We start from the raw sequence: 20,593 nt of genomic DNA, 5'->3' as shown, positions 1-20,593 counted from the left end.
CCTCTCTTTATCCTTTTATTAACATAACACTTCTCTAAGTCTAGATGTAAGAAAACCATTTCTATCCCAGCTGAACTCCTCTCCAGCCCTCTCATCTGCCTGCCATCATTTTGCATTTAAATACAAACTGTGGCAAAGGTATTCAAAGACTGTATGACTCTGCAGTCAATGATATCACCATCGCCTTCAACTGACCAAGATCCAAAATGGCCATTGTATGGTGTTCTGGGATCCTGAATCTCCCTTTCAGGATCTAGTCTATAATCTAGTTTCCTAGTCTGTAATCTCCCTTTACCTCAACTCCTCTAATGTAGAGCAACAATTTGACACCTAGAGCTGGCATAGAGGTAGACAGAGGTCGTGGTTAGGAAAGGCCTGGTCCATGCTGGAGGTCAGCATGGAAAGTCCAAATATAAATTCTGGCAGATTCCGTTCTCCGTAACTCTGGGTTTGTTTCAGGGGACACCCTACAGGTCCCACAAGAGGCTTAGTGGAAGGGCAGGTTTCTGTGGGAGGTGTTGCACCTCTGGTATATTCTCAACTTTGAGAATGGTATGACCCGTGGACTGAATAATCAATTTGACGTACATGTCTTCAACATGAAGCATTGTTGAAACACAAATCTATGGGATGGGAAAGTCCCAACTTCCTGTCCTTGCGGTGAACTGGGAGACACTGGTTAGATGTTGTGGTCAGATATAAACTGGGAGGGATTGTCATAGAAACACAGTAAAGGGGATCACTGACGAGGGATGAATAAGCAGGAACATCCGGAGGAGGACGCCGGGAGCAAAGTCCAGATGGGACGGGTATGCACACACACAAACACAGCAAGGGAGAAGCCAGCTCTAGAGAATGAGGGGTGCTCTGGTGTGGATGGAAAGACCTGACAACAGACACAGCCACTCTGAGCTGCAGTAGGATGGCTTAGGCCTCTGGCAACTCCAATTTTCAAGATAATCCGTTAACTTAGGTCACCACCTCCAATGTTCCCCTCAAACGCAGCCATTGGGGAGTGGGGTGGGGATGCTGGAGGACAGCAATGAGACAAGAGTGGAGTCCATAAGTGATTTTAATGGTTCTCTCCACTCTTGGTTTTCATTGGAAGCAAATGTCTCCTCGAAGTTCAATTTCTTCATCCACACATCTACACAGTGAAACTCTGTTCTTTTTAAACACCCCAACATCAGTGTATGTCATCCTGTCATGTAGATCGTCTAAAAATGTCCTTCCAACAAGGGCTGTTAACGCATCCTAGAAGAAGACACAGCAAGCGACTGTTTTTGGGAGCCACTGTACTCCTCACACATGGCAAGGAGCATTTTGAATGGATTTTCCCAGTTTCCCCATGACCCAAACTTGACCTCTGTTTGCCACCCCTTTGCTCCAACCAGAAGACAGTGAGCTATGAAATCTCACCGTTGCTTCCTGAGAGGTGAGAGAGAGCACGTCACATCACACCAGGAGGAAAGATCTGACAGGTAAAGTTCACAAGTTCCCCCTAGGCATTCTCCGTCATTCTTCTCTGTGAGAAAACAAACAAAAAACACTAAAATCTATCAGGGATTGGGGTGAAGAGTGGATAGAACTATTGCATAATTTGACTCAACAACGGAGAAATGTCCTGGACAAGTGGCTTCTTCTGTACCACCAATGGCACTGTCTCAGTGCTCTATGTGACAGTACCTTCTTCCAAAATTACAGCTGACTTACCCTGAGGTCAAAACCAGGCAGGATATCCTGTACATGCTGATAGAAACTGAATACCACAGTCTTGGCCATTGAAGCATCTGAATGTTGACAACTCTACATTTTATGTAAGAAATCCGATATGCTCTGTCAGACCACAAGAAGCTCCTCAGAGGAAAAGACAGAAAAATTAGCCACCTTATTTATTCCTCTAGTGTTCTGGAGGTTCCCTAATGACTTCAAGAATACGACACATCCAGTTCTCAAAGAACCCATGTGGGTGGGCAGGATCTTAGAACACAGCAGAGGTCTAGGAAGAATATTAAAGTGAACATTATATTTAGTCAGTGAAACCCCTCTGGGCATAGCTGGCAACCACCAGACTTCGACACTGAAGTCTACACTCTCCGACAAGATGACGTACAGAAATTTTCACACGGGAAAGTGAAAGATTCAAATGCCTTTGTAAAGCTTGCTTCGCCAAACTGTTCAGTTGTGAATTCTTCAGACCTTCTCCAAAGTCCACAAATAGTTGAGTGGTGGCTTCCTGGTTCCAGTTTGTCCTTCCTTGCTCTTATTGAACAAATCCATCAAACGCCCACCCTGCTCTGGGAAAGCGGCCCTACACAAACAATGGGCCAGGCAGAGTCTTTGTAACACGAACCCAGCCTTCCCAGAAGGGAAAAAGCCAATTGAAAGGCACAATGCTGGGGGTGCAGGGACAGTGGAGCATCCCTGTTCTTTCTCCTTGGATTCTCCTGGGTCTGGTGTCAGTGCCTCTGCCCTGGGCTCCATGCTCAGTAAAACACATATATCTGAATCTTTGAGAGGTTGGTGGAAAGAGAAGGCATGTCCCTGAGATGTCGAGTCAGGGAGGGACAGCTGTCCCTGCACAGCTGTGTTCCATGCCGTGACACTGTGAACACAAACCCTTCTGTGACAGCACCCTGGAGACAGCCCAGGCAGGACTAAGACATGGAGACTCGGGGAATTTTACCTGGCTCTTTGCTTTGCAGTACTGCATGTTGAATCGAGAGCCTCCTGCGTGCCACAAAACTCGGTCACTAAAGCTATCATATCCCAGCTCTCTTTTTTACTTTTTATTTTGAGAGATTGTCTCACTAAATTGCCCAGGCTGGCCCTAAACTTATGCTATAGCCCAGGCAGGCCTTGAACTTGTCTTCCTCCTGCCCAGCCTCCCAAGAAGTGTGATTACAGGTCTTCCACATTCGGCAGCCGTACCTGGAGGAAAACCTCCAAAGAATGTCTGGTGACAGTAGAAAGCATCTTGCATTTTAGAAAGTTTTTGTATTTTTTTCCAAGTGATTGCAATAGTATGACCTCATTCATTTCCCTCTCCCCAAAGTTCCACCCATGTGCTCCCCAGTGGTGGGTCTGGGGAGATGGCAGAGAAAGTCCTACCAGGCTAAGAAGACAGGCCATCTCCACTACTGCCACTTGATTTGTCTGGATAGTGTGACCCAAAGCATGAGGCTAGCCTTGGCCTGCACCACTTCTACAGCTCCCTAGGATTCAGAATCCATCCAAAACAGACTCTATTAATTGACCCAGAGAGCCAGGTCCCACCCCCTTCTCACTCCTACCTCCAACTACAGAGGTTACAGCTTAATGGTTCCTCTCTTGAGGCTGAGTGATGACAGCTTGACCCCATTCTGGCCACAAGATGGGATGAGAAGTCTCTCAGAGGCAGCGTTAGAACAATTCTCCTTTCTTGAGGGAACAAGATGATCTTAGCTGCCATACCACTTCTGTTTCTACCCTCAGTTTCTGTCTTGTCTGTGCCCTGGGTGCACAACTCTTTTCCAAAGGTGAAATGAGACTTGGGCTCACTGACTTCGTAGTCCCTGCTCCTAAGGCTAACTTTCCACACAGACAACAACCAACAGAAAGAAATGTGAGGCAGTATGTAAGAGAGACTAGAGTGCTGGGCTCTGCTGCTCTTGCAGGCTCAGCCTGGCCTCAGCTCGTCAATCCCACTGAGTCTCCTCATTTGTGATCACAACTTGGGTAAATGCTCTGAAGTAGCCTCCAGGGTTCCAGTTCTATACTTAGGAATCTAGAATGTGAACATTCTGTAACTGCTTGCTAAGCCAAGATACGTCCAAAACGATGCTGCATCTAACAGACCCAGACCCTGTGGAAGCAGCCATCTAGTGACCCAAACAATTCCTGTCACCATCCTCCCACCTGCTGTATAGCACTCTCCTGACACACCATGAACCCAAGAGTCCCTTTATCTTCTCAAGACATAATGAAAGCTCCAGAATACAGTGCACAGGTCCTAGAGTGCCACAATTTGGATTCCAAAGAAAGGCATCATAAACCTTCCCCCACAAGCCATTTAGAAGCTTGGGCCCACATCTGTACATCTGAATTAACAATAAGCAAACAAACAAACAAACAAAAACCTCTTCATCTTTCTTCCATCCAATGTCCCAGTGAAATCATATAAACAAATGTTCTTTTAAAATGGCAGGCTCACCATTCATTATCCAGGCTCTAGCAATGCTCAGTGGAGTCTAAGAGGGCAACCAACTGTAATCTTGGCCTGTGAGACACTCACAAGCCACTCAGTGTACACAGTGAGAAGACTTCATAGAAGGTAGGTCTGTGATACTCGGTTATCAAACTACACTCTCTGACCCATTTTTGTGGGTGCTCAAACTTAACTTGGTATGGAGAACGTCTTGTTTACAACATCCGACTTTATGCTATTTGCAAAACCCAAAGGCAACAACAACAGGAAAAAACAAAGGGCAAGGAGAAGTTTGGAAGCACTGAGCAGTTCAGAGACAGCAATGGAAACCCCTACATGCCCCAGACTGACCACCCTACACCCTACCCTAACAGCTCTTGCATAATTCAATAAAAAATAAGATACTAAAATCAGAAATATGTCCTCCAAAGACCTTTCTAGAATGGTCTGTAAATCATCTGCTTCTTCTCATGGAGTGTTATTACTGGCACTGGTATTTGGATCTGTGACCTCAGATGAAGTGTTACCATCCAAACATCAAGAGAAGTCACATAAAGGTGGGGTAGCCAGCAAAGCAGGGAGCTGGTTTTCTTTTCTTTTCTTTTCTTTTTTTCTCTTTAATATCTACTTTTAATTATATAACTCACTTTGTCCTGCCCTATTTCCCTCTCTATTCATTTATTTATTTAGTTGCTTCTCCTTGATTTTGGGGGCCTGAAGGCTCTAGTGGGTCCCCCGAACTTTTGACACTTCCTCCCGTTCATCAGATGGAGTCATGTGCTACAACCTGCACAGGCTTCTCCAAACCAAAGGTGCTGGCCATGTCCTCCACTTAGAACTTTTCCATCTGGTTCACACTTGTAGGTTCAAACACTGGTCTTTCCTTACCCAGAACATAACCTGCTACTCGAGGACATCTTAGAAGCATGGAACTTCTGATTCTTGGGCCTGGTTTCTTCCCTTAGCTTCAGGTGGGGGGGCAGCCAGGCAAGTCTGAGATGCTGGGATCACAGTGGCTGGGAAGAGACCATCTCAGCCTGCATAAAGTACTGGGAACAAGACGCCTCCACTCCGTCCTGAGACCTCTCCCACCGTCTTAGGCAAGACTTGGCCATTACTCCTTCCAACTCATTGCCATCCAACACCATTTAACTTGCTTTTAGCTCAGCTGCACTCTGAGGCCTGCTGTCTGTTGGGAACGTTTGTCATCACTGGATAAAGTCAACTGTAAGAAACAACATGGGGAGGGAGACTGGCACAGTGGTTACATGGCCAGGCTTTGGGTAGCCTGGATTCGGTCCCAATTTTGCCTCTCACTCTATCTCTGGCATTTCAGATATGTAATTTTTTTTCTCTTTCACTTCGTGAGCTGTTAAGGAGCCAGTGCTAATGTGGGTGTCACAGAGTTGTTAGTTTTGTAGGAACCTATGAATAATTTCCTTATTATATGTCTGCCATATAAAGGCTCCTCACAAATACCAATGAGGAAAAAGAACTTTCCTACTACTTTTCAGAGCCAGACATTCAGGCTCAGACAGCAAGAACATTAAACAACTTGGCCAAAGCCACAAAGCTATCGAGAGACATATCCGAGGTGGGATTTGAACCCAGGTCTGTCTGATCTGAAGTCTTATGTGAAGGCCTGTATGGAGCGCACAGGGTAGAGGCAAGAAAACCAAACTCAAAGAAAAAATTCTGGCAGGGAACTCACGTAAGGCCAATGGAAGCCAGAGTCACCAGTGGGAAGATCTTTGATGGAGGGAGGATGAAGCGCAATCACTAAAATGAGACAAATATCCTTTCTAGAAAGTGGTATGAGAGTGTCATTGATACCATTGGATTGTCAATCCAACTGCTACCCCAAGTCCCTTCCCCATTCCCAAAGAATCTCCCTTGTAATCGGTAATAATGCACCTGCGATGAACAGGGAGACATTCCTCTTGCTTACTGCACTGATATTTTTGTCACCCCAAATTCATGTTGCAAGCTACCCACCAGGATGTTTGGAGCTAGGTCCCTGGGAGGTGATTAATGCCTTTTTAAAAGAGACCCATGGAGTGGAGGAAACACGCTTTCTCCTTTCCATGATGTGAGGGCAAAGCAACCAGGCAACCTGTGAGCCAAGAAAGGGGCCTTGTCAGACACTGCCTGCTAATACCTTTACTTTGAAGCCTCCTTCCAAGCAGTAAGTTCCTCTTGCTTATCAATTACCCAGTCACGGGAATCTTGTCACGGCTGCCTGATGGACAAAAGCAAAGCTGTTAGGAAAAGCCAGGGGAGGGTGTGGGCGATGGCTATTCTTAATTGTCAACTTGACTATATCTGGAATCAACTACCATCCAGAAATGGAGGGCACACCTGTGGGAGATTTTCTGCTTGGTTTGAAGTGGGTGAATCCACTGCTACTCCGGATGTTTGAGGTAGGGAGACATTTGCCTTTGATCCAGATCTTGAGGCAGGAATACATAAGCCTTTGATCCGGATATTAAGGCTGGAAGACGTAGGCCTTTAATTTGGATCTTGAAGTGTGAAGATACACGCCCTTCCTTAATCCAAATGTTGGGGGGAGTGGGGGAGCGGTGGAGGAGACACACCTTTGATATGGGTCATACCTCCTTCTGGAAGTCTATATAAGGACATATAAGAAGGAAGCTTTTCTTCTGTCTGTTCGTCCATGCCTTGCTAGTAAGACATTGCTTCATTGCTTAGAGGATTCAGGATTCCAGTGTATACTGAAGACCAACTGAGACCCAGCCTTGTGGGACTGAGCAATGACTAGATTCTGATAGATAAATTGTGTGTGTGTGTGTGTGTGTGTGTGTGTGTGTGTGTGTGTGTGTGTATGGAGAGAGAGAAAGATTTATTCATTCCAAAAGTTCTGTGACTCTAGGGAAACCTGACTAATTTAGGGTACTTCAGGAAAGAATTTTGTTTCTTAAAAACAAAAATCTAATATTTTAGATGAAGAGAGGGCTTTTTGTCTTTGCCTCTGGAAGTTCAGAGTGCTCATGTGAGGAGTGGTACAACAGATACTGTAGACCATGAGGACAGCAATTCTGGGATGACAATGAAGGACAGAAAAAGCAGTGAATACCAAGTCGTCCTGCAAACGCTGGAGCCCGTCCTCCCAAGCGTCTTCTTCAGCAACCATTACACTCCACTCTGGCTCTCTGTGCCTGGTTAACTAACCATCCTATTCCTGCTTGAAACAGAATGCATTCTTGAAGGGGAAAATAAAAGCTGAGCTAGCCAAACCTTCTCATCAAAATAAAAGTTCCTCCATCCTCGGTCTCATAGCACAGCCAGCGCTCCACTCTCAGGTTTGCTGGTTACACAAAGTTCTTCTTCCCCTTTTTAGAACCTCCTGACCATGATCACTCCACTAATGGTAAACTATTTAAAAGCACCAAGTAGCCTGAATCATTTTTATATGCCCTACTCTCCCCACCCTGCCTGTTAATAATGACTCCTTGGACGACTTCTATCCTGAGTTGTCATGCCTACTATAGACTAGACAAAACTCACCACTTTGCACACACATGTACACACACACACACACACACACACACACACACACATACACTGAGCCACATACACACACAGACACACACAGAGAGACACACACACAAACACACACATACACAGACATAGTCACACACACACACACACACACACACACACACACACAGCCACACATTTATTGACTTAAAACAAGAACCAGCAAGCCAAGGGTACTTACTGTTCACCACTCAAGATATAAACACACCAGAAGAAAGTGGGAAAGGTGCAACCAGTGTCGAAGCACTGAGAAGAAAACTGAGGCCCAAGGAAGGAGATGAAGGAGAGGCAGGGGAGACAGCAACAGCGGCAGTTCTAGGCTCGACCTCTGTGAGACTGACTTTTCTAGTAAGACAATCACCCTGCCATAATCAGCTTTTACAAAAGCTGCTTCTCCTGACTTGTAACCAGTTAAAGCCTACGGTGTTTTTTCTCGAGCTTTCCTATTCTGTCACTGGAGGGCTGCTATGGCTCCCAACTCAGCTCACACACCTATCCCTTGCCTGGCACAATTTACACGTCAGTCACACTGGTTTGGGGTAGTCAGGCAAAGAAGTCAGGAAGATGCCGTGGGAGGCAGTACCAACCATAAGTGACGCCTGAATACACCAGAAACAGTACCATTGAAGAGTTGACCCTACTTACTTTCAATTTAACTGGTTATTTTTACATTTCTCATTCAGGAGGCAAACCCAGATTTCTTATTTGTTAGTAAAGATCATCTGGGCTGAGGGTGTTGTGGAATGGGAAGGGCTTGCTGCCACATACAAGGTCTGGGCTTCAATTCCTGGTACTTCAGTAAACAAATAAGCAAACAAATAAATTTGGGGATATTGTGGTACACACTTGACATCCCAAGTCTTAGGGGACTGTTGCAGAATCACGAGTTCAGGGCCAGCTAGGGCTACATAGATAGATCCTATCTGAGAAAAGAAAGGGGGTTGGGGAGGACAGTGCTATGCTGAGGTCAGCATTTACTAACCTAGGATGCTAGAAAGACAATCCTGTGACTGAGGGAAGCCTCCTCTGCTCCTGCAAGGGGTTTTCTGGTCACCACACAACGGGGCTTTTCACCACATGCAGTCTGTGCTCCATCCATAGCCTTGGCAATCAATGAGACCCTTCAAGTTCCCCCAACAGAGCATCCATGCAAAAAGACAGGCTGCAGGAGGGAGGGGAGGGGAGTCCCTGTGAAAACAAAAACGCAGACTTCTGCAGGACGGCACATCCTGCTGCGAAGGCAACCTCTTCCTCCTGAAGTTGAAATCGATAGGAAATTAAATCCATGGTCTTATCTCCACAGCCACCTCCTGACCTTCCTCCTCAGCCAGCTGAAATCTCTTCCCCTCATCAGTTCTGCTCAGACGGTCTCTTCTGTCTAAGGGTTGTTTTTAACCTGTTTTTCCGATACCGGAGCTATGCACCCCACGTGAAGAACAGCACACACACATATCACCTTCTCTGTCACAGTAGAGTAACCCAAAAACCAACGCTCAAGCCTGAGATCTGTGGAGAAGAGAGGAACAGTTAGCTCTTGGGCTGCTGATCGCTGCCCATCACCTGAGCATGTCTGTTAAAAGAGTATTGACTGCAGCAAACCACGTTCTGAGATATGATTATGAGTCCATTACCTTCTTTTCTCGGTCTCTGTCTCCCTTTGTCTGCCCACCCCCCACTTCTATTAGTCCACTAGTGGTCACTATTTCTACTGCCTGATCATGTAGTCCACATTTTTACCTTCTTTTCATAAGAGAAGACGATTCAGTTGAGTTGGTGCTTTTGAACTGTGACATAGAAGATAACTTGGAAAGTCCCCCAATGAGCTGAAAATGTCGAGTATCCTTTTCTTCAGGATTTTCTTTTATACTTTTGCCCTTTTAAGTTAGTGGTTCTCACCCTTCCTAAGGGTGGGCTTCATGTTGTAGTGACCCCCCAACTATAAGATTATTCTGTTGCTACTTCATAACTGTAATTTTGCTACTGTTATGAATCATAATGCAAATATCTGATATGCAGGGTATCTGATATCACACACACACACACACACACACACACACACACACACACACACACACACACACCAAAGGGGTCACAACTCACAGGCTGAGAATCACTCTTTTAAGTCATTCTAGTCCATTTCTGCAAATCTCTACTACTTGCTGTACCACCGGTATTCTGAAACTCCAGTTAGGCATTTTCCTTGGCCTGACACATTGGCCCTTTACCAGAAGCACGAAAGCATCTTGGCATTGGAAAGGTCTGTGGTCAGAAGTAAGAAAGATGGCTTCAGTCAGCTCTAGCAGAAGCATGTTTTAAGGAAGAGAACATAGCCCCCAGCACCTGAGGAAAATAGCTAACATCCTTAATGCCCTGTTACGTGATGGGCACCAGCCAGTGACCCCAAGGCGGTTACATACTCGTTATGCTCTCTAAGAGAGGAAGCTGGGGCTTGGAAGGGTGGCTAAGACTGAACAACTCAGCAAAACACTCAGTCTCCGTTCTGTTCGCAGATGGTAGTCACATGTCCCTAGACTGTATCGCCTTCTTCCTTCCGGCCACCCAACAGGTATTGATGAGCACTGTAGCAATAGCTGGTGTCAATGTCAGACAGAAATGCCACCAGCACAAGACAGAATGTTAGACTGCAGGATGCAAAGCATTCCGGTCTTACCTGCTGACCGCTGAGCAGGGGTTTACTGAGAGGCGCTCATCACTCCCCAGAATCATCTAGAACTGTTGATACTGACTTGGCTTCCTTCCCCAGGGTCCTGCAGAGTGTCACTGAACAAGCCCTGTCTTGCCCCTTGATCCTGTAATCCTAAATCAAGAGAACCTTGATCTTTATCCAACTAAAAAGCAGGAAACTGGGGTTAGGCCAAGGACAGGGCTGTTTACTTCACTAGTTAACACTGGGAGAAGTGGAAGCTTCAAGTCTATACCTGTTTTAGTTTGGCAAACACCCATGTTTCTATTGCACTTACAGCTTTATGCAAAACAGCTTCATGCACTGGCCCCTGTTTTGACCTGGGATGAAAAGTATATTCCTCACATCCTGTCCATCCTCCATCTATCTCCTGTTTATGTACTGTTCACCACACCATTAAAGATTATGGTGACCAAGGCCACAGTCTCTGAAGCCAGATACCCCTGTCTGACCCTGAACTGTGTCATTTCTCGCACGATGTCTGTGCACTACATCTGAGATGAAGGAAGGACGAGCGTTCTCTAGGGGTATTGTCAGAATAAGTATGAGAATATAAATTCTTAGAATAGGGTGGACTTAAGTTGAGGCTCATAAGTAATACCTATTCCAGTATAATCACTAATGTTGCTCTTTGTAAACCTGGGGAAAGGCAACCTCCTTTATAACCCCCAGAGCTCACTCAGCTCTGCAAAGAAGGAAAAGACCAAGAGGAGACTCCAGTGTCTCTCTAAGAGGTTGCGGTTGTAGAAAGCATGGAACGTTGGATCAGAATTTGAATGGAATTATACCCCACTACTCACAAATCCTCACACTGATGCTGTAACCCTCCATGGGATAGTATCTGAGTATGAAGCCTTTGGAAGTTTGGCTAGGTAAGGTCATTAGGGTGGGACACTCACAATGGGATAAATGCCCTTATAGGAAGAAGTACCAGACAGCCGACTGAGCGCTCCCCTGCCCAGTATGTGATAACATAAAGAAGTGCCCATGTGCAAGCTGGGATGTGGACCTTCCCCAGGAACCGCCAGTTAGAGCATTACTTTGGACTGCCAGCCTACCAAGCTATACAAAGTAAATGTCCACAGTTCAATCCATCTTGAGTGTGGTATTCTATTATGTAAGTCCAATCGGACTAATATAGTGCCCAAATATGAAATCAAAGTTTTTCATAGCTTCTTTCACATGTGGGGGGTGTTTCACATACGAGCAGGGCTCTTAGAAGATGCCATTGCAGAATGAGTTCTAAGACCAATATTTACTTAAAAGTCACCCCAAGCTGAGCATAGTGGGACATGCCTGTCCTCATAGAACTAGAAGATCTAAGCAAATGGATGGGAATTCAAGGCCATACTGGCCTACATAGTCAGACACAAACACAAACAGTGTGTGTGTGTGTGCGTGTGTGTGCGTGCGTGCGTGTGTGTGTGTGTGTGTGTGTGTGTGTGTGTGTGACTTGCTCTCTCTGGGGCCCTTATTGTAATTAACTCACATACAAATATCACAGAGCTAGAGTAAGATGGCCAGACACTCAAACTATTAATTAGTGCAAACTCGGTATTTTTCTATTTCACTGAACTTCTTTACAGTTAGAAAAGCTATCATGGAGTTTCTCTTAAGGTTTACACTTTCACTACCAATTATATTCTTATGGACTAATCTAAAAGGAGAGAGAAAATTATAACAGAGTTGAAAGCAGAAAAATAAATTAAGTCTCTATCCAAAAAAAGCAAACACACATAATGTGTGCGTGCGTGTGTGTGTGTGTGTGTGTGTGTGTGTGTGTATGTATGGCAAATTTTTCATTTGATCTTTTCCCAAGTGTGCCATGGGCAGTGCCATACCTTCTTATGGCAACAATTTACGACAGCACTTCACAGCTCCCAGTCAGCCATATGATCATGAAGGCAAAAAAACTAACTTTATAGTGAACTGTGCTCTTAAGCCAGCACTCTGAGTAGGTTAAGTATATTAATATACTTGCCTTTTAATATTTTTTTACATTGAGATGGGGTTTTATTACGTAGCCCGGTTGGTCTTGAGTTCCAGATCCCCGTGTCTCGACCTTCCCTGGGCTGGGTTGCAGGTACACAACAGCATATTGTCCTCTACTCATGCATTTAGACTGGGATACCTTCCGTTTTACAGTGTATAGAGACATACCTCTTAAGAAGTTCAACAAACATCTATATTTTTAGTTTTCTTTAGTGACATAATTGGAGTCTTTCTGAAAACCAGCATCTGCACTCAGTGTCACAGAGCAAGGCTTCAGTGGCACTGTCAGATGAAATGCCCTTGGCCTCACGACATCATTTGGGGGTTCTAAGACCCAAACCACTGCCTCCTGGGTGCTGCTCTTATGGTGAACACCATCGCTTGCCTCCAAATCCAATCTTCTGTTTCTTGCTAGCATTCACGTTCTCTCCTGAGAATGGCTCTGTGGTGCTGACACATGTGGGTCCTACGGTGAGAGCTCTGACCCCTGTTAGTGCCCACATGCTTCCTTACTCTAGGGTTGTACCTCTCCACCACCCCACATGCCACAGGGTGCTGGTTTCCAACTGCTAGGCTTGATCGCTGTGGATGCTATGCAGACAGAGCCGCTGAGGGGTATGTGAGCTGAAGCTCTCACAAGCAATGTCAGCGGCATGATTAAGACGCTCAGGTCTCCCTCATCCTAAACAAGGAACTTTGGCAACACAGGCAACTGCTGTGGTCTGTTGGTGTGCAGGGTATCCTGACAAAGATGAGGAATCCAGACTCTACAGGAGGACCCTGAGAGCCTAGGGTATCGGGGGTACTGCTGCCACCATGTGTCACGAGTGTACATGAAGCAATGACCAAACAACTTTTGGAGAGATTTTGGAAAGTAAAGAGATGAATGAAAAAGGCCAGGCTTGGAGGCATGTGACCACCAGCTCTGGCTATTGCTCAAGCAGTCACTCAGCATTCCACTTCAGAAGCTGTCACGGACTCAAGTGGATACTTCCTTGCGTTCTGTTCTACCCAAGGCCATTCGGATGAATTGCTGGGATGATGGTTCCCCATGTCAATGAACCAGTATGTGGAATGCCAGAAATAAAACTCTAAACAAGCATGCTAAGAAGCAGACCTGAAATCTGCTTCTGATAGAAAGGAAGTGCAAGCAGAGAACGAGGACAGGAGGTGAACCTGCCCCTCACAGAGACAGCCCTGTGTATTCCTTTACACACCATGTGGGGCTGACTTTCACAGTCAACTGTGGGAGGTGGTTCTTGCATTCTGTTCTGACTGCATAAGTCTCCTGTGAGTGTCAACAGGGCTGAACGCTCACAGAAATTCTCAACATTTCACAGTCCCCTTCTCAGCCTCCGCCATGAGGGACTAAGCCCTGATAACTGACTTTATTTCCTTTGACTATTTAGGAAAGCCTCGTTTGTTTTATGTGCTAAGTGACTAGTTGGAATACAAGAGCCACTCTATAAAACTGTTTCCATTTCTCTCGTTCTGCCTGAGTATTGACTCTGTTGCCAAGGAGACAAGATGAACGGCATGGTTCTCTGAGAACAACACTTTGGTCGGTTTGTTTTTTTCTTCGTCTTGCTTTTGAATTTTTAACCATTTAAAAGAGCATTTTCTACATGATTAAAAAATTCTTTTAGTTTCTCTCTCTGCTCAGCATGACCCTCCAAATCAAGTTACAATCAAATCCACACTAAACTATTCTAATTGTTTACCCGGTCCCAGTAGCCTTTTCTTGGCCAATCCTTGACCAAGGTGTGATTAAAAGACTTGGCATTTGTCCACTTAGTTAGTGCATTTTATTAAGCGCCTGTCACATGCAGAAGGGTAGAAGGCCTTCTTATCCCACCAGGTATTATGAAAGTCAAGAAGTGGGGAGCTGCCCAGGAACTCTGTCAGGATCTGGATAACTGGGGATAGCACAAATGCCGAGTTCTCAGTGAGCAGAAGTGAGGTGGACTGCAGACCATGGAGAGAACAGAGGATGAACATGATTCTATAATGATAAAATAAGATAGAGCTTGGGGTATTGGACTCCTTGAACCATGGTGAAACAGGAAGCACCGCTTATAGGATGTGGTGAGCCGCCTTCCATTACGACAGCTGGGAAGGATGCCACGAAGGAACGCAGGAGAAACATGTCACAGCTATAAACCAAGGACGGACAAAAGCTAAATTGTTCTTGAAATAGATTTGCTGCACAGGCCCTGGAAAAAGACATGAGGTGTTTCTGTCTGGAGAAGGTGCCTGAATTTGCCTGTTGCAATCCTGCCAGAGCAATTGGAATGGCCCTGATGGAAAACTTCCATGACTTGGAGGCCTGACCCAGTGACACACTGGGTCTGCTGGCTCTAGGCATGAGACCAAATTGCCCAGGAGCAGTGGGCCAGAGAAAATAGGGTGTGGCTCTTAAGGCCAGCTTGGCCCTCCCAAGTGAGCAGGTTTGGGGTCATGGGCAAGGATTTCTAACACAAAAACTCCCATTCAGATTTTGATCTTCAAAGTTGTCATATAACCCAGAACTTAAAAAAGGGAGGGTAGCTATTCTGTGTCCTACAAAACAGAGTACCATTCAGGTCAAGGTCAGTGAAGAGGGGCCCATGTAAGAATAGACCCTCAAGGTTTCAAGGAGGAGCCACTGAGAGTCCCCAGCCCCTAAGGAAAATAAGAGTGGGAAAATCAGGTCCCTGGGGACCCTGTCACAGGGAATATAGGGAAGTGATAATATATGAATGGATGGGTACCCAAATGAATGAGTAGGTGACAAAGTAGATGGATGGAAGGAAGGAAGGACGGACAGATGGGAGGAAGGAAGGAAAGAAGGAAGGGGTGATTTAAGAGAAAATGGTCCCCATGGGCCCATAGGGAGTGACACACTATAAGGGGGTGTGGCCTTGGAATAGGTGTGGCTTTGTTGGAGGAGATTCGTGTCTATTGGATGGGTTTTCAGGTCTCAGAAGCTCAAGTCAAGTGGATATCCTGCTGCCTGCCAGTTTAGGTGTAGGACTCTCAACTCCTCCAGCGCTATGTCTGCCTGTGTGCTGTAATGCTTCACGCCAGGCAATAATGGACTGTACCTCTGAACTGTAAGCTAGCCCGAATCAAATGTTTTCTTTTATAAGAGATGCCATGGGCATGGTGTCTATTCAGAGCAATGGAAACCCTAAGACAGAAGGGTTGGTCGGAGCCCCAGATCTAAAGAGAAATGCTGATTAGAAATACAGTGTGGGGCTGGAGAGATGGCTCAGTGGTTAAGAGCACTCACTGCTCTTCCAGAGGTCCTGAGTTCAATTCCCAGCAACCACATGGTGGCTCACAACCATCTGTACTGAGATCCGATGCCCTCTTCTGGTGTGTCTGAAGACAGCTACAGCGTACTCATATACATAAAATAAATAAATCTTTAAAAAATATATAATGTGATGTTGACACACTAAGGGTGGTCAGAGGACAACCTGATGATTTGATGTAGCAATCTGCTTGCTGAAGACAGCTATTCTGGTCGAAGCAAACAGTCCAGCCGCAGGTCCCTTGGGAAAAAATGGGCTAGTCTCAGGACTTCTGTCCCCTCAGCCATCAGTCACTCCTTCCATCCTTCTGTCCTTCCATCCACCCATCTGTCTACTCATTCATTTGGGTATCAAATTAAAACTCAGAAAGCAACAGTGTATCTGAACCAACCGTCTGCTATCTACATTAAGAACACACGAGAAATGTGATCCTCAAGCCCAAAGCAACGTTCCAGAAAACCCCAATATGTGGACTAAAACCCAAGTGTGTATGCCTATATGTGTATATTCTAATGCCATTAGGTTGCATCGGCTAAACCCTCACCTGGGGCGGTCTTTGTGAGGCATTTACCTATAAACAAACACTAAGCTCTGTCTAAACTCCACACAGGAATTGCCTGACAGTCTTATAATGTTTTCCAAATCCCTAGTCAAATTTCATTTAAATGGAGCAAACCAGGTGAGGCCAGCTCTTCAGTCACATCCGCCCTGCCAGGCGCTCGGTAGGTTGGAAAGTGAGGGCGGGCGTTATTGACTTTCCATTCCCACCACACCCATGGCTCTGTTTCCAGAGATGAGGCCCCTCCACCCTCACCAGGCCAGATTATTTACTTTAGTTGCAGGGTAGTGCAGGAGGGATTTGATGTTACTAAAAGTCTGTTGTTGAAAGAAAATTCAGGTTAATCAAAATATGCGAAGAGAATTGTTTGGTGTTGCTCAAATGAACCAAGGATTTTCCAGAAATCCCCTTTCACATTAGCACTTGCGCAGACTCACCCTTAAAAATAAGAAACAAATGGGGCTGAGCGCCTAGCCCAGTTGTAAGAGTGCTTGCCTAACCTATGCAATGAATGCCCTGGGTTCATCCCTGTTACAGCCTTAAACCAGGAGCTGTAATGAACAGGTGTAATCCTAGCACTTAGGGAGTGGGGGCAGGAGGATGAAAAGGTCAAGACAACCCTTAGCTTTATAGTAAGTTTGAGACCTGCTTGGGGTGGATGAGACTATCTCTACAAAAAATACATATAATCAAAATAAAAGCCCTTTACCTATTAATAAGCAAAAGGGACTCTTCACCCTTACTGCTTAGCAAGGGTAGGAGACACAACTATAGCATCAACCCTACACTATATAACATGTATGTACATGTACTCAGAATTTGGTGGCCCATGCGTGGAATGGAACAACACAGAACACAGGCATAAGGAAGCACCTAAATAGGTCCAGTCTCGCCTTGTCTTCTGGAATCAGGGCACCAGTTCACAGACATGAATAGACTTGAAACCATATCCAGGTATGCTATCTCTTAGATCCTTAGAATGGCTCTAAGAAATCAGACTGACAGTTTCCTTTGAGGTGAGAGTTCACAACAGGCTAAATGATCACCTTGGTCAAGGTCAACCCAAAAGAATGTGAGAACCCACACAGGAAGTAGCCGGCCCAGCTCCTGGATACAGTGGCTCCTTTACAGTACTGGTGCCTCTGAGCAGAAAACATCCTAACGGGAAAAATCACTTTTATAACTAATGTATTCCTTGACTCCTCCCCAAACCGAGAAGGAAAGGGGTGATATCACGTTAGGGGAACAAAAGGTCAAATTAATGCTTTGCCCAAAGTGACATAACCCCCTGGGGATTCTTAAACAGGTGATGGGTTCCTGCCTCAGCTTGCTGTCTCTTTCTATGAGGGTTATACTATCTCCTGTTGTCATTTACCTGTCCCAAACATCACCCCGCAGAATGGTTGCTTAGCACTGAATACATATCTGCTATGTGACGGGCACAGTTTTTTTCCAACACAAAAGTGAGTGAGATGTGTCTCTACTGGGGCCCAAATGAGGGAAGTGGGCTTATGAACGAAGCCATGATGAAAGCGACTCCTGCTGCATACAGGAGTGTAGCAGGGGTTTGGAAGGATTCATTCTACCTGTCTGGGAGGGGATGATGGGAATCCCGTATGGTTTCCATAAGGGATACTGAAGCAATCCACAGAATTAACTGAACACGGAAGTAAGTTTCTGCACCAGGCAAAAGCTCAGAGGACCAAAACAGTCTCACCCTCTGAGGCTTTTCCAGCACAATGAAAATTACAAATGTACCAGCATCAAATGAGAGCACTCAGCCACAACACCGATTTTCTCCGTTCTTAACACCTTAATTGAATTTCATGAGTCAGCTCTACGACCCTTGATTTTTGGAGCCGTAACAGGTAAAAGTCCTCAGCAACCAAGTTGTTTATCCAAAGCTATCCCGGAATCTGTGCCACGGCTGCCACAGAGCCTGTGCAAGGAAGATGAAAAGGCCAAATTTAGTAGCGGATGACAAGCCTGAGGTCTGGGTGCTTCTGAGAAGCTCGGGAAACCTCTCTCCTGTTTACTCAAGGCCGCAATCTCCTTGGCCTACAAGAGGCTATAGCGCATGCTCACTGGGGACAGGCTGGTTCCTGTGGCTTTAAGGAGCAAAACCTGACCACCTTGCAACTAGGCAGCCCTCGAAAACACTGAGCGCTCAGGGTTATGTAAATGGCTGGGATCATCATTTCCCTGAATCAGGCTCCCAAAGAAAACAACACAGGGATGAAAGAGAGCAACTGTACACGTCGACATGGTTTCCAGCCCTGGGAATTCTTACACAGGTGGCCTGCCACATAAGGACCCAAGCCAGACAGACAGAAGGTCTGGGACCACAACCACAGAAAACTCCCTTCTGAGGTGTTTTCTTAACAGGACACCACAGCCTAAGGGATGTGACACAAGGAGACTGAATGGATTTTTCCTCACTCAGGAAGACCTACCCAAAAGCCGCCGCCAGTCTGTGACCTCCAGAGATGGAGAAGAGCATTTCAGGTGGCGAGGCCACCGAGCTTGCATCCACCTGTGGGTTAGCATCCACTAGAGAATGCTTTGGATTCTGAGTTTTTAAAATCCTGTGCGCAGAGATATCCCCCCCTCTAGCCTTCGTTCCTGACCTCTAGAAGGGACCACTGCCCTGTGCTCACCATCTTACTGGCCTCCCAAGAGCATCGCCCACACAGACCAGATCATTTATCTAATTTCCTTCTGGTCAGCCCCCAGGAGCTATTTTGGGCTTGGTCTCTGTGTGTACTCCACTTTCCTGCCAGGACTGACTCAGCCCTTCTCCTCTCCTGGGACTCATTTCTCATTAAAAAAAAAACAAAAACAAAAAAACAAAAAAAAAAAAAAAACTTTGAAAGATGCAGGCTTCCTCTAAAGCAGTACTTGGTGCCTGACTCAACTTGGCACGTTGCCGGGAGATTTCAAGCACCACCCTGCATGCCAGCAGAAGGGGCGGGAAAAGCATGAAGGTCGGTCCTGGGCATCAGCTCCCACAGCTCAAGCCCCTCTCCTGCTTACTCCAGCTATGTCGTGAGGCCTGTGCGAGTCTATGTGCATCCTGCCGAGCGCTTAAGCCTTTGCTTTCCTTTTCTCTACCCACAATGCACCTGCCTTTGTCTAATTCCTGCTGGTCTCATCGTGATCCCCGGCGCAGCCTACGTACTCGTCTCTGGTTCTCCTTTAGACTGTCATGGGGCATCCAACCCATCCAACAGAATCCACCTCCTATCTCCCTCAGCTACACTGGCTCTACACGGCTAACTATGCTGTGTGCTTTTAGGGCTCCTGTAGCCCATATGCTTTTTATATGTGGAATTTGATTTAATTGTGTCATCCAAGTAAACTGCTAAGAGGGCAGGATAAAAAGAAAGGGGGTTTGAAGAAAAGACAACTTAAAAAGCCTTTGGCTAGTGGGAATGGAGAGGGGCCCCTCCAAATTACCACGCCTGACTGTGTGAATTAGCATCAGGCTGATGATGAATCAGTTCGAAACGGCTGCATCTCTAACCTCTGCTGCCTAGAGAAAGCTGCCCAAGTCCAGTGACTCCCTGGGCCAAGTAGGTAACATCAGTGTGAGGATGGGAGCCAGATATTAAACAGCAGGGAGCAATGGTGTCATGGAAACACAGTGTAGACAGCCTAGCCCAGCAAAACACTCAAATTCAAATTTAAACACACGCAGAGCCAGCGAACAGCCCTGGTCAGAGTCGGATAGCTAGATCTGCAAATACAATGCTCTGAATTGTCTGGAGAAATGCCTGGTTCCCCTTTTCTACATTTGATATGTTTAATAGAGTGAAGTTATATAATATATAATATATATTATATAAAATATATAGTATGGCATTATTCTGACTACGCCGAGCTACAATTCATGTTTCTGTGGATGGCGGTATCACAGTCTCCAGTTCTAAATGTGAGGAATGTCCCAGAGGTCTATTTTTGGTAAAGAAAGAGGCTATGGGATCAACATCTGAGGCTTGGAATCCCGCTGGGGAGGCAAGAGAAAACCCCCAGCACAAGCAGATCATTATCTTACACCTCAAAGTCAGAATTATCCCGCCTCACTCAACACTTCACCCAACCAAAATGCCTAGAGGCGATGCTTCCCCCACCTCCACCTCTTAGACCGGTGACTGAACACCTCATCCTTACAAGGCCTCCTCTTTGTCAGCCTTGTCTCTTCCTTCTCTCCTCCATCCCAAATGCTCCCTGAGGACTGTGTGCTTCGCAGGGCAATGCTTGCCCACCCTAGATGGCAACTGTGATTTGTATCTGTCATA

At 45.9% G+C, this 20,593-nt stretch overlaps 1 long non-coding RNA gene across 1 annotated transcript; it reads right to left on the bottom strand.

The window, feature by feature from the left end:
* Positions 1–1,054: 1,054 nt before the first annotated feature.
* Positions 1,055–10,571, bottom strand: LOC103693719 (uncharacterized). The gene is made up of 3 exons (XR_005494364.2): positions 1,714–10,571; positions 1,420–1,525; positions 1,055–1,254 (listed from the first exon to the last, which is right to left on the bottom strand). It is a non-coding gene; the product is annotated as an uncharacterized LOC103693719 (long non-coding RNA).
* Between the last annotated feature and the right edge of the window lie 10,022 nt (positions 10,572–20,593).

Source organism: Rattus norvegicus, chromosome 15 (assembly GCF_036323735.1).
Source record: "Rattus norvegicus strain BN/NHsdMcwi chromosome 15, GRCr8, whole genome shotgun sequence".
Taxonomy (NCBI): Eukaryota; Metazoa; Chordata; class Mammalia; order Rodentia; family Muridae; genus Rattus; species Rattus norvegicus.
Note: the sequence above shows the minus strand (reverse complement) of the source record. Positions and strands in the feature narration are given on the sequence as shown.